Below are 13,279 nucleotides of genomic sequence, written 5' to 3'. Positions count from 1 at the left end.
TAAAAGGACCCCTAAGTGAGGTAGGGTTCAAACATTTTTTACAGCATGGGGGACTGGATTTTTGATCAATGTTCTTCAGCCTTTAAAGGCTATTCCCCCTGTTTACTAACCTGTGGTAGCGGCTGCCGCGCGACAATGCCGACACAGCCCATTCAAAGTGAATGGGCTGTGTCGGCATTAGTGCATGGCAGCCGTTAGCATGGCTTAATAAACAGGGGGGTATGTATTGGATCCTGCTGGGGTTTTTTAATGTATTTGTTTTTAACAGAACTGTGTTTTGAAACCTGTTGCTGGGACAAGCCCAGGTTCCAGCCTATTATAGGAGGAAACAAAGGAGGGGTGGAGAAAATAGGCTCAATCCAAACAATGGGGGAGACGTATATTTTAATAACACAATGATATTTATTGCAAATGGTTGACTCAAGCCGTGTTTCGGTGCCGTAGCGCCTTCTTCAGGAGTCTTTCAAAGGTATATTCAGTGTTTTGGTGGCTAACACACTGGGAGATAAAGCACTGAGGAATACACAATTCCTTCTCTTCAATGTATATTCAGTGTTACTACTCCTGTGATTTGCTGCACCGCCTTTTTCTCGTTGAAGAGAAGGAATTGTGTATTCCTCAGTGCTTTATCTCCCAGTGTGTTAACTACCAAAACATTGACTATACCTTTGAAAGACTCCTGAAGAAGGCGCTACGGCGCCGAAACACAGCTGTGTTGAGTCAACCATTTGCAGTAAATATCATTGTGTTATTAAAATATACGTCTCCCCCATTGTTTGGATAGAGCCTATTTTCCCCACCCCTCCTTTGTTTCCTCCTACTTGTTTCGTGGGGATCAAGTGCACCTCCACACTTTGTGTGGTTTTCCTTTGGCACCAGCCTATTATAGGCATAGCTGGTTCTTTTCCTGGGAGAATAATTTTGAGGTTTTTCGCTCTAGTGGCCCTCACTTGAAGTTATTTTGCCGAGTTCCCTCCTGTGTTCTGGTTGAAGCTGCTGCATTATCATCTGTGTATTCTACCTGATTTTCCAGCTGATGCCCCTGGGAGGTGACAGTATATAAACTAATTCAATAAAAATTCAAAAGAACTGGGCCACTACTAAAGCCAGTAGGGATGGAAGAAGAGGCTGCTTTGGGAAATTAATAAAAAAGATTGCCTTTGTATATGTCTTTTAGAAAGGCTTTCACAAACATTCGTACTCATTATAACTATTTCTAGAGAAATTTGTAAAAGCCATGTCTTTGTAATTTATCATTATTTTTAGCTTTTATACTTTGTTATACATCCATCAAATATTGAAGGTTATCTAGAATCCTAATTGGGAAAACATTCATGTCCAGCATTTCTCCTGCCTCCCCTCCCCTCTCTCTTCCCTCCCACCTGCGCTATGTACTCACCTCCCTCAGTCCAACCAACCTTCTCTCTCCCTCCCCCTCTAAGTCCAGTATTTTTCCTCAAACCTTCCTCCTTCTCCTGCTGCCTGCCTCTGCGAGTCCAGCCTCTGCAGTAATCAGATAGTACAAGGCCCAGCACCACCGCTTACTTGAGCGCTGAGGAGCTTTCACGCCCACACATTCGGGAAGGCCCTGTTGCTTCCGCTCTCTCTGAAACATGAGGGGTGGAACCAACAGAGACTCCACAAGTGGACAGGCTCGAAGGCTCCTCAGTGCTGAAGTTAACGCTGGTGCCGGATCTTGTACTGTCTAGTTACTGCTAGGGACCAGACTCTCAGAGGAAGGCAGAGGGAGGGAAACGGGATCAGCCCTATAGCAATACCAATGGGGAGCAGGTAAAAAAAAGGTGCTGGTACGCTGTACCAGTGTGTACTGGCACAAAAAAAGCCCTGCATGTGGGGAAGAGGAGACCAAACTTTAGCTAAGTGATGTAAGGTTCCACATTAGGAGTCCCCACCCAGTAAAAGTATCTAGGTGTCATCATTGATGATACATTGAAGCCCTCTGCTCAGTGTGCAGTGGTGGCTAAGAAAACAAATAGAATTTTAGGAATTATTAGCAAAGGAATGGAAAACAAAACTGAGAATGTTATAATGCCCTTGTAGTGCTTGATGGTTGAACCACACCTCAAATACTGTGTACAATTCTGGTCACCATAACTCAAAAAAGATATAGCAGAATTAGAAAATGTACAGAGAAGGGCGACTAAAATGATACAGGGGATGGGATGACTTCCCTCTAAGGAAAGGTTAAAGTAGCTAGGGTTCTTCAGCTTGGAGAATAAACATCTGAGGGGAGATGTGACAGAGGTCTATAAAATGCTGAAATGGACAGACGTGAATTGCTTGTTTACTCTTTCCAAAAGTACTAGGACAAGGGGGCACACAATGAAGCTACTAAGTACTAAATTTAAAACAAACCACAGAAAATATTTCTTCACTCAATGTGTAATTAAACTCTGGAATTTGTTGCCAGAGAATGTGGTAAAAGCATTTAGCTTAGCAGGATTTTTAAAAGGTTTGGATAATTTCCTAAAAGAAAAGTCTGTAAGCTATTATTAAGATGGACTTGCGAAAATCCACTGCTTATTTCTAAATTAACAAAAACAAAAAACTGTATGGCTTGACTTACTCCTATTGTAAATATAGGCTACTAAATATATATATATATTAAGGAGGAAGTCACTGAGAATACTTGCAGTTAACAATGAGATTTAGCCTCATATCTCTTTGCACGGATATTCATATCACTCCCCTGGTGACTATCGACATGCATGGGTTTAATCATCGACTAAAACCACCTCCACCCTAATGTTGTAATTGCAATAATATTGACTTATATTGCCACACCATCATGTGCAAATATATAAATATACAACAAAAGACACTTAGCTTAAAGAGCATATAAACTCCATCAAGTCATGTGAGATTACAGAAGAGGGTGACCATTTTTCACACAACGGCAAAATGTACAAGTTGAGAAAACATACAACGTGTCGGACTCAGGGCATAATATATTATATTATTAAGTGCCTATACATAGGCAAATCCATCAGGTCGCTTCATGCTAGATTGATAGAGCACAAATCGAGGATCAATGCATGCAATTTTGGTGCCCCTCTAGTTCAACATTGTGTAGCTATTGAAGATCTTAAATGTAAGGTAATTGAATGTGTCAATCCAGCAATTAGAGGAGGTGATTTCAACAGGAAATTGTTGCAACGTGAGACCTTCTGGATACACCGAATGAATTTGAATGTTATGAATATCTGCAGTGGTGGTGAGAGAATGACACTTTGTATTCTGTGGTTTGTGTTTCCAGGCTAAATGGTGTGAGTTCCCCCAGAAGAAGCATAGCGAAACAGGCACTGTCGGGGCTTCTACACACGCCTGCCTGAATGATGGAGTTTATATGCTCCTTAAGCTAAGTGTCTTTTGTTGTATATTTATATATTTGCACATGATGGTGTGGCAATATAAGACAATATTATTGCAATTACAACATTAGGGTGGAGGTGGTTTTAGTCGATGATTAAACCCATGCATGTCAATAGAGTCACCAGGGGAGTGATATGAATATCCGTGCAAAGAGATATGAGGCTCCACCTCGTTGTTAACTGCAAGTATTCTCAGTGACTTCCTCCTTAATATATATATATTTTTTAGTAGCCTATATTTCTAAAATAAGCAGCATAAAATCTATTTGACTCTTTTTGGCTCTTTCCAGGTACTTGTGACCTGGATTGGTCACTGCTGGAAACAGGATACTGGGCTTGATGGGCCTTCGGTCTGTCCTAGTATGGCAATGCTTATGTTCTTACAATTATGTTCCTATAAAAACATGTAAGTTAAAAAGGAATAATAAATTTATTTGCATATAGTACAAGCTATCTATAAGTATGGAAAAATGACATACAGGAAATGAAGTTCTTTGACAATAACTACTACTACTTAACATTTCTAGAGCGCTACTAGGGTTACGCAGTGCTGTACAATTTAACAAAGAGAGACAGTCCCTGCTCAAAGAGCTTACAATCTAATAGACAAGTGAATGGTCGGTCCGATAGGGGCAGTCAACTTGGGGCAGTCTGGACAATAAAATGCACATTTATCAGAAATTAGTTAGTACAAATACACACTACCCTATAGGATAGTTCCTAGTCTGTCACCCCTTAGTGATTTCAAAGTTTGACCATACAGCTCGCATTTATTACTAGTTTCACTTGGGGATGTCTGAAGAAGCAGGATTGGTCTTCTTGAAGGCAGTACTCGTTTTGACAGGCTCGGGTGTTTAGTGAGTTGATAGAAGATCGGATGAATATCTGGGAGTAAATAATCTAGTCAGCACGACAAACTTCATATAATGAAACAACAAATACAAGAGATAACAGACTGCTTAACTACTATCAAAGGAGAAGAACTCGTCCTGGCTAAACCTTTACATCACGACCAGGGCCCAAATTGGTAAGAAGTCCACAGAAGTTAACCTGAAGGGAAAGAAGTATGCTTTCAGCCATTTCCTAAAGATCATGATGGTCAAATCACTGTGTAACTCTTGAGAGAAGTTGTCTTTAGACTTTGAGCAGGTACAAAAATGTCATTACCCTCCAACAGAATTTTCTCAGGCCCTGAGAAGAGAGAACTATCAACAACTCAGAGAAGATTTTAAGTTTCTGCCAGGCTTAAACCAACACAGTTTATTTTATTTATTTGTTGCATTTGTATCCCACATTTTCCCACCTATTTGCAGGCTCAATATGGCTTACATAATACTGTGATGGTGATCGCCAATTCCGGTATGAGAAATACAGAGTGGTATTGCGTTAGAGTTCAAGAGTGACAAAGTAAATTAGGTAGTCAAGGAGGTAGAGTCATGTTTTGTCCAGTTCTGGTATAAGTTTTGTTGTATTTCAGGGTTCAGGTGTCTAGTTGGATCATTATGGTGTGCCCTATTGAACAAGCCGGTTCCCAATGATTTCCGGAAGTTTGTTAGTTCGTGCATTGCTTTCAAGACGATTGGCAGTGCACTCCATAGTTGCGCGCCCATGTAGGAGAAGCTGGATGCATAGGTTGATTTATACTTTAGTCCTCTGCAGCTTGGGTAGTGGAGATTTAGGTACCGTATTTTTCGGACTATAAGACGCACCGGACCATAAGATGCACCTAGGTTTTGGAGGAGGGAAATAGGAAAAATTTTTTTTTCCTTTTTCCCTCCTCTAAAACCTAGGTGCTCCGGTGCGTCTTGTCTGAGTTCGGGATCGCCCTCCCCCTGGCCCTGTCACCACTTCTCCCCTACTCACGTCACGCGATGTTCCCTGGTGGTCTAGTGACGTCGGGGCAGGAAAAAGCCCCCTCTTTCCTGCCCAGCGCACTGCTCTCCGTTCTCCTGTATGCTGCCTGACGGTCTCGGCGAGATTCAAAATGGCCGCCGAGAATTGAAGTCTCGGCGGCCATTTTGAATCTCGCCGAGACCGTCAGGCTGCATACAGGAGGACGGAGAGCAGCGCGCTGGGCAGGAAAGAGGGGGCTCTTTCCTGCCCCGACGTCACTAGACCACCAGGGAACATCGCGTGACATGAGTAGGGGAGAAGTGGTGACAGGGCCGGGGGGAGGGCGATCCCGAACTCGGGGGGAGGGCGATCCTGAACTCGGGGGGAGGGCGGGAGGGAGGGAACTCGCTACCTTCGGACTATAAGACGCACCCCCCATTTTCCTCCCAAATTTGGGGGGGAAAAAGTGCGTCTTATAGTCCGAAAAATACGGTATGTGTGTGTTGACCTTTTTGTGTCTCTGGTTGGCAAGTCCACGAGGCCTGCCATGCATACCGGGTCCCCACCGCGGATAACTCCATGGACCAAGGTGCAGACCCCGAACACAATTCCCTCTCTGACTGGGAGCCAATGCAGCCTTCCCCGTAGGGGCCCGACCTCCGAATCTTATCCCTCCAAATACGAGTCTGGCTGCGGTGCCCTGGGCAGTCCGCAGCATCTCAATGACCTGCCCCTTACGTCCGGTACAGACTGCGCCGCAGTAGTCTAGATGACTTAGCAACATCGATTGTACCAGGCCACGGAATATCTCCCCCGGAAGAAAGGCCCCACTCGCATATAAAAATTAAAAACGTGTAGAAATATAAGCCTACATATGTACACACAGGGACTTTCAGGAGCACCATAACAATTTGTAGAATTCAATACATTGCATTTCAGGCACTGCTTTTGGAGAATCACATAGTGCAAACATAATGTTTAAGGACATGTGCTCAGAACATAAGGACTAGATTCTTATTCTCAGGTACAAATAAAGTTTATTTACAATACAGGTAACGCAATGATTTTAGAAGGTTGTTTATCTGAAGGAGGAGGAGGAGGGGGCTAGATCTGCTTTCTGATTCTGAGCAACATTCAAAGTTTTTGCAAAACATTTTTATATATATGTTTCTGTTTTCGGTCAAATTAATAACTCTGAAAATTCATTATATCGTGCTACACAAACTTGCCCATGTGTGTTTTTAAATACTTTATTTAGCTCTTGGTGCTCTGAACTGGTGTCCACAGAAGGTGGCGCTGTTGCTTTATCCTACATCAAAAAGATGTTTTGCCTTATTATGTTTCTGTTTCATTGGTGAAAATGCCATTTGGATACTTTACTTATATAAGAAGGAAGAATTCAGTGTATAAATAGGCCTATAAATCTAGCAGGAGGTGATATTCACCCAGACATATCTGTTTAAATAAAGTTAATGGAACTTATCCCATTAATTTCTACCAGGAAATTCAGCCAATTTGTTTGGCTAAGACAGGTCACAAAATATAATGGTTTACAATCAATCCAATAATTTATCCAGTTAACTTTAGGGCAGAAACTAGATATTTTTAATCCAATGGCTTTGAATATTTATGCCATCTGCAGTTAAACTCTGCCCCCTTCCCCCACCCCATATGCCACCAACTCTGTCCCAAAATAGCACATTGTCTGGACAATGAGTCATCCAGTCTGCAGGGTGGGAAATTCAAAAGCTAAAACTTATCTGTTGAATTTCCAAAGTTCCCTGGAGAAATGTTTTGAATATCGGACCCTAGATATTTTGTTGACAGGTGCAACTTCATGTCTATTACAAATAGAAACGTAATCATGTTTTTTTTTTCCAGGTGGTAGATTTCCATGAAACAATATCATTTTGTATATTTGATGCCTAACATCCTATCATCTGAACACAAGCATTGATTACAATTTGTAACTGATTTGGTAAACTATGCAATACTTTTTGTAAAATACTTTAAGCCATGGAGATGGGGGGGGGGGGGGGGGGAGAACGATAAACCCATTTCTGTGGATTTTATCTTTAAAAATACCTCCCCCATACTGTGGGCAAAAGTACCCACTCCTTTCAGAATCCAATAGCTTTTCAACACATACTTGACTTCTCTTGCAGAAGGCAGGGCTACTAGTAGAACATACAGAGCAAAAAGCAAGAAAGACATACAGTTGTCAAGTACAAAGAGGGAGAATGAAGTGCTGCAACCCTGGAGATTTTTTTTATTTGTTGCATTTGTATCCCACATTTTCCCACCTATTTGCAGGCTCAATGTGTCTTACAATTTTCTGTCATGGCTTTTGCCATTCCAGAGTGCAGATAACAATTGATATTATATAAAGAACATGGATGACATAATAAGAATCAGGTAAAAAAAAAAGAGAAATGTTTGAATGGAGCAGAATGCAGGAGAAAATACTAGGCATATAGGGTTAGATTCAAAAAAGTGCACCAAACTTTAGGCGCTGGGATGATGCACACTAAGAGCGAATCCTAGAAAGGCAGTTCTGCGTGGAACTGCCATTACAGAATATTAGAGTAAGTCTATAGTCTCATGCCTAACACTTATGCCATGTCAAAGGCTGGTGTAAGTGCTCGCACCTAGCTGTTGGAAGCTAAGCGCATAGGACTAGATTATATATATGATGCCTAAAAAATTGACACTGAAAATATTTCCGCCTAGGCGTATTCTGTAAACCTCACCTAAGTTTAGGTGCAGTTTATAGAATACGCCTAGCCAGTTTATAGAACATGCCTAGCGGCCATACCCGCACCTAAATCTAGGTGTGTGCATTTACGTCAAATAAACATTGGTACAAATACTGATGCCTAAGTTAGTCACCGAGCAGGTGTATTCTATAACTGTGAGTGTAGATTTTCGGAACACCCACAGTCTGCCCATTCCACACCCATGGCCATGCCGCCTTTTTGGCAGTACACAATAGGACACTACCTCCTATCCCATGACTCTCTAAGTTTTTCTGTAGTCTTTCATGAGGTATTTTGTCAAATGCCTTTTGAAAATCTAGATACACAATATCAACTGGCTCACCTTTATCCACGTGTTTGTTCATCCCTTCAAAGAAATGTAATAGATTGGTGAGGCAAGATTTCTCTTCACTAAATCCATGTTGGCTATGTCTCATTAATCCATGCTTTTGAATATGCTCTGTAATTTTGTTCTTTAAAATAGTCTCTACCATTTTGCCCGACACCGACATCAGGCTCACCAGTCTATAATTTCCCAGATCCCCTCTGGAACCTTTTAAAAATATTGACGTTACATTGGCCACCCTCCAATCTTCTGGTACCATGCTCAATTTTAAAGATAAATAATATATTACTAACAATAGTTCTGCAAGTTCATTTTTCAATTCTATCAGTACTCTGGGATGAATACCATCTGGTCCAGGAGATTTGCTACTCTTCAATTTGTCAAATTGCCCCATTACATCCTCCAGGTTTATAGAGATTTCATTCAGTTTCTCTGACTCGTCAGCTTCTGGCACCGGTATCTCTCCCAAATCTTCCTCGGTGAAGACCGAAGCAAAGAATTCATTTATTCTCTCTGCTATGACTTTGTCTTCCCCAATTGCCCCTTTTACCCCTCGGTCATCTAGCAGTCCAACTGATTCTTTTGCCGGCTTCTTGCTTTTAATATACCTAAAAAAAATTTCACTATGTGCTTTTGCCTCCAACACAATCTTTTTTTCAAAGTCCCTCTTTGCTTACCTTATCAGCACTTTGCATTTGACTTGACATTCGTTATGCTGTTTCTTATTAATCTCATCTGGTTCCTTCCTCCATTTTCTGATGGATTTTCTTTTAGCTCTAATATGTTCCTTCACCTCACTTTTTAACCATGCCAGCTGTTGTTTGGTCTTCCTCCCTCCTTTTTTAATACACGGAATATATTTGGCCTGGGCTTCCAGGATGGTATTTTTGAACAGCATCCACGCCTGATGTAAATTTTTGACCCTCACAGTTGCACCTCTAAGTTTTTTTTCACAGTTCTTCTCATTTTATCATAGTGTCCTTTTTGAAAGTTAAACACTAACGTATTGTATTTCTTGTGTATACTTACTCCAAAGCTAATATCATATTATGATCACTGTTATCAAGCAGCCCCATCACCGTTACCTCCCGCACCAGATCATGCGCTCCACTAACGACTAGGTCTAGAATTTTTCCTTCTCTGGTCAGCTCCTGTACCAGCTGCTCCATAAAGCAGTATTTGATTTTGTCAAGGAATTTTACCTCCCTAGCATGCCCTGATGTTACATTTACCCAGTCAATATCAGGGTAATTGAAATCACCAATTATTATCATATTGCCCAGTTTGTTAGCCTCCCTAATTTCCGATAACATTTCTACATCCATCTGTTCATCCTGGCCAGGAGCATGGTAGTTCACTCCTAACACTATCCTTTTCCCCTTTACACATGGAATTTCAATCCATAGGGATTTCAAGATGTGTTTTGTTTCCTGCAGAATTTTCAATCTATTTGATTCAAGGCCCTCCTGGACATACAATGCTATCCCTCCACCAATTTGATCCATCCTATCACTACAATATAATTTGTACCCTGGTATGACAGTGTCCCACTGGTTATCTTCCTTCCACCAGGTCTTAGAGAAGCTTATTATGTCTAATTTTTCATTTAGTGCAATATATTTTAACTCTCTCAACTTATTTCTTAGGCTTCTGGCATTCACATATAGACATTTCAACCTATGTTTGTTGTTCCTATTTACATCATTCTCAGTACTTGACAGTATTAATTTGCAATCTTTTGTCTGATTTTTAATTTTATTTAAGGACACCTGATCTACTATGGTCTCTTTTGCAACCTCACTATCGAGATACCCTATCTTCTTTGTTTTGGTGATATCTTTAAAAGATACCTTATTCCGAACTATATGCTTTTGAGTGACTATAGGCCTTCCCCCACTCTCTAGTTTAAAAGCTGCTCTATCTCCTTCTTATATGCCAATGTCAGCAGCCTGGTCCCAGCCTGGTCCCACCCTGGTTAAGGTGGAACCCGTCCTTTTGGAATGTTGCCCAGTTCCTAACAAATCTAAAACCCTCTTCCCTGCACCATCATCTCATCCACGCATTGAGACTCCAGAGTTCTGCCTGTCTCTTGGGCCCTGCGCGTGGAATGGGTAGCACTTCAGAAAATGCTATCCTAGAGGTTCTGGATTTGAGCTTTCTACCTAAGAGCTTAAATTTGACTTCCAGAACCTCTCTCCCACATTTTCCTATGTCATTGCTTGCTTTTTTTTTTAATTATTATCCTGTGTTTATCAATATCGTACAATTCCTCTTTTAAACCAGATGTCCTACAGCCATGAGTTGGGTGAAGGGAGTGGAAAGGGAGACTGCAGTCCTGTGTGGTTTCCCCCTCTCCCCCCTCCCCCCCCCCCCCAGGAACTACATAGCAGCTTCTATAGACCTTACATCTGTGTCAAGTGCTATGGTGGGCAACCTTAGTTCCACTATTACACTGTCTGTGACAGGCTGTAACACATTTAATTCTTGCCTACTGGAGTCACAGCATGATGGTCCGGGGTGTGACCCGGGATTCTGGGGGGGGGGGGGCAGTTTGGAGACCCACAGGGCCGCCTTCTTTCCTTCAAGGCCTATTAGATCCCTCTCCATTAGTGCAGCCCTCTGATAGAGCACTTGACATTCAGGGGGAGCTACTCTGATTACAGACACTGAGGGCCCTTTGAACACTTCTCTCCCTGTCACCCCTCTCCCCCCTGGTTCAGCAGTCTCCTTTTCCCAGGGATTGGCTAATAGTGTTTAAACCACAGCACCTTGCAGCCTTGCATATTAGAAAATGAACACATTTCTTCCAGAGTGGAGACACAGCCTTTGTATGACAAAAACTGTAAACACTGTATTTGTAAAATATAACACTGTCAACAATATGCACTGGTGCTGGTTCATTGGCCTCATTAAGATTGCCACTGCTCTTCAGGGAGCATCCTGATCTCTATCAAAATCTGGTAATCTGGTCCTGTATGTACTTTTGGGCCACCAGCTCCTGCTGCAATTCTGTGTGCATGGCTGAGACTTGCAGCAGGAGCTGAACTAGGGTGTCTCTTTGGTGGTGGTGGGGGGCTCCCTATCAGACGTGGCAGTCGTTTCAGGGCAGCCCTCAGCTGCTGTGCCCTCCAGCATAGCTTCTGGGGGGCTGTTCCAGTTCCTCTTCTTGCCCATCCAGTGGGGCCCTGTCCCCCCAGGGGTCCTCCCCCTCCTTGGCCTCCAGATGTTGTAGGGTGTGGGCCTGTTGTGGGATGAGTGACACCTCCCAGGGCACAGGATCCATGACCACTTCTTCTAATGCTCTCTTGGGGGCAGCCTGGCCCTGGGTGTCCTGGTCCTGTGCAGCATGGTCCTGGGTGGCCTGATCCTGGGCAGGCATCTACTGGGTTGGCAGGTCCAGGGCAGGCTGCCCACTGCAATGTTTATTGTTTAAATTTTTCCTAGTAAGGCCCATGATATATGACTCCTGGAAGTTACTGCTATTATGGTATGATAGAGCTGAGCGGTCTTTTTACTAAGCAGCGGTAAAATGTGGCCTGCAGTAGGATGGACACATGTTTTTGGCATGCGACAGGCCACTTTTTACCACATCTGGTGAAAAAGGGGTTTTATTTAATGGGCTGGAAAAAGGGCGTGTGGTAAAATTGAAACCAGTGCGTGCCTATTTACGACCTGAGCCCTTAACGCCCGCCTATTGATCTAGTGGTAAGGGCTCATGCACTACATGCGTGGTAACTGGTCGGTACACGCCAACTGCCAATTAATGCCAGAAATGTTGCATGTAGTAGGAAATAAAAATTTAATTTGTCCCGGCGGTATAGGCACACGCCAAATCTGAAATTACCACCAGGGGGGCATACTAGTCTGGCGGTAGTCTCATTTTTGTGCACGCTGCAAGCGCGTAGAGTCTATTGTGCCTTTGTAAAAGGTCCCCTGAATGACTTTTGTAGGGTTTTGTAATATGTCCGATAATGGAATTGGGGTTTGGATTTAGCTCACGCCTTTCTCAGCCAAGTGTGAGTTACTTTCATGTACAGTAGGAATTTTCTTGTCCATGGAGGGGCTCCTTTTACAAATCTGTGCTACCATTAGCAATGCACTAAATATGAAGGAGACCATAGGACTAGAATGGGCTTCTTCGCATTCAGCGTGCTGCTAAGCAGTAACGCAGCTGAGGCAATGAAGATTTAAGTGATTTGCCGAGTGGCAGTGGGATTTGAACCCTGGTTTCCCTCATTCTCACTCTGGTGTTCTAACCATTACGAACAAATAATACATATTCTAAACATGTTTGGTAGCTCAATAATAAACTAAAGGACAGTAGATCTGAAGCTCGGTGGTCATTTGCCCATCTTCCAAAAACATTTATAGGCCCACCTCAGTGGGTGGCGTTAAGTGCTCCCCCCGCATGACCACGTCATGAGTGAAATCTGACCGCATGGCCATGCCAAGGTTTTGGCCTTTTTACCCGTTGTGGTAAAAAGGGCCGCAGCATGTCACAGAAATGGCCCCCACTGTTAGCAGAGGGCCCTTTTTACCGCAGCTTGGTAAAAGGACCCCTGAATATCTTCCAGGCACTGCCAAAACCCTGAATATTTAGTGTCAGGACCTGAATAAGGGCTGGTACTCAATATTTAGATTTTGTTTACCCCTTTTTCAGTACTAGCTCAAGTTGAGTTACATTCAGGTACCCTGGGTATTTCCCTGTCCCTGGAGGGCTCACAATCTAATTTTGTACCTGAGGCAATAAAGGGTTAAGTGATTTGCCCAAGATCACAAGGAGCAGTAATGGGATTTGAACTGGCCACCTGTGGAAATCAATACTGGTGCTCCAACCACTAGGCCACTCTTCCACTCCACTCCACTGATGACCAGGTTTAAAGAAACACTGACTGATGCTGGCAGTGTATTGCCTCCTGGGATTTTGCTGCCAGCATCAGCAAGCTATTCAA

The 13,279-nt window shown here is 42.8% G+C and overlaps 1 long non-coding RNA gene across 1 annotated transcript; it reads right to left on the bottom strand.

The window, feature by feature from the left end:
• Positions 1-613: 613 nt before the first annotated feature.
• On the bottom strand, positions 614-13,050 carry LOC115477290. Its single transcript, XR_003943309.1, has 3 exons — positions 12,955-13,050; positions 10,791-10,793; positions 614-624 (listed from the first exon to the last, which is right to left on the bottom strand). It is a non-coding gene; the product is annotated as an uncharacterized LOC115477290 (long non-coding RNA).
• Between the last annotated feature and the right edge of the window lie 229 nt (positions 13,051-13,279).

The sequence above is a fragment of the Microcaecilia unicolor genome, chromosome 9, assembly GCF_901765095.1.
Source record: "Microcaecilia unicolor chromosome 9, aMicUni1.1, whole genome shotgun sequence".
NCBI lineage: Eukaryota > Metazoa > Chordata > Amphibia > Gymnophiona > Siphonopidae > Microcaecilia > Microcaecilia unicolor.
This window is presented reverse-complemented; position numbering and strand designations above follow the sequence as displayed.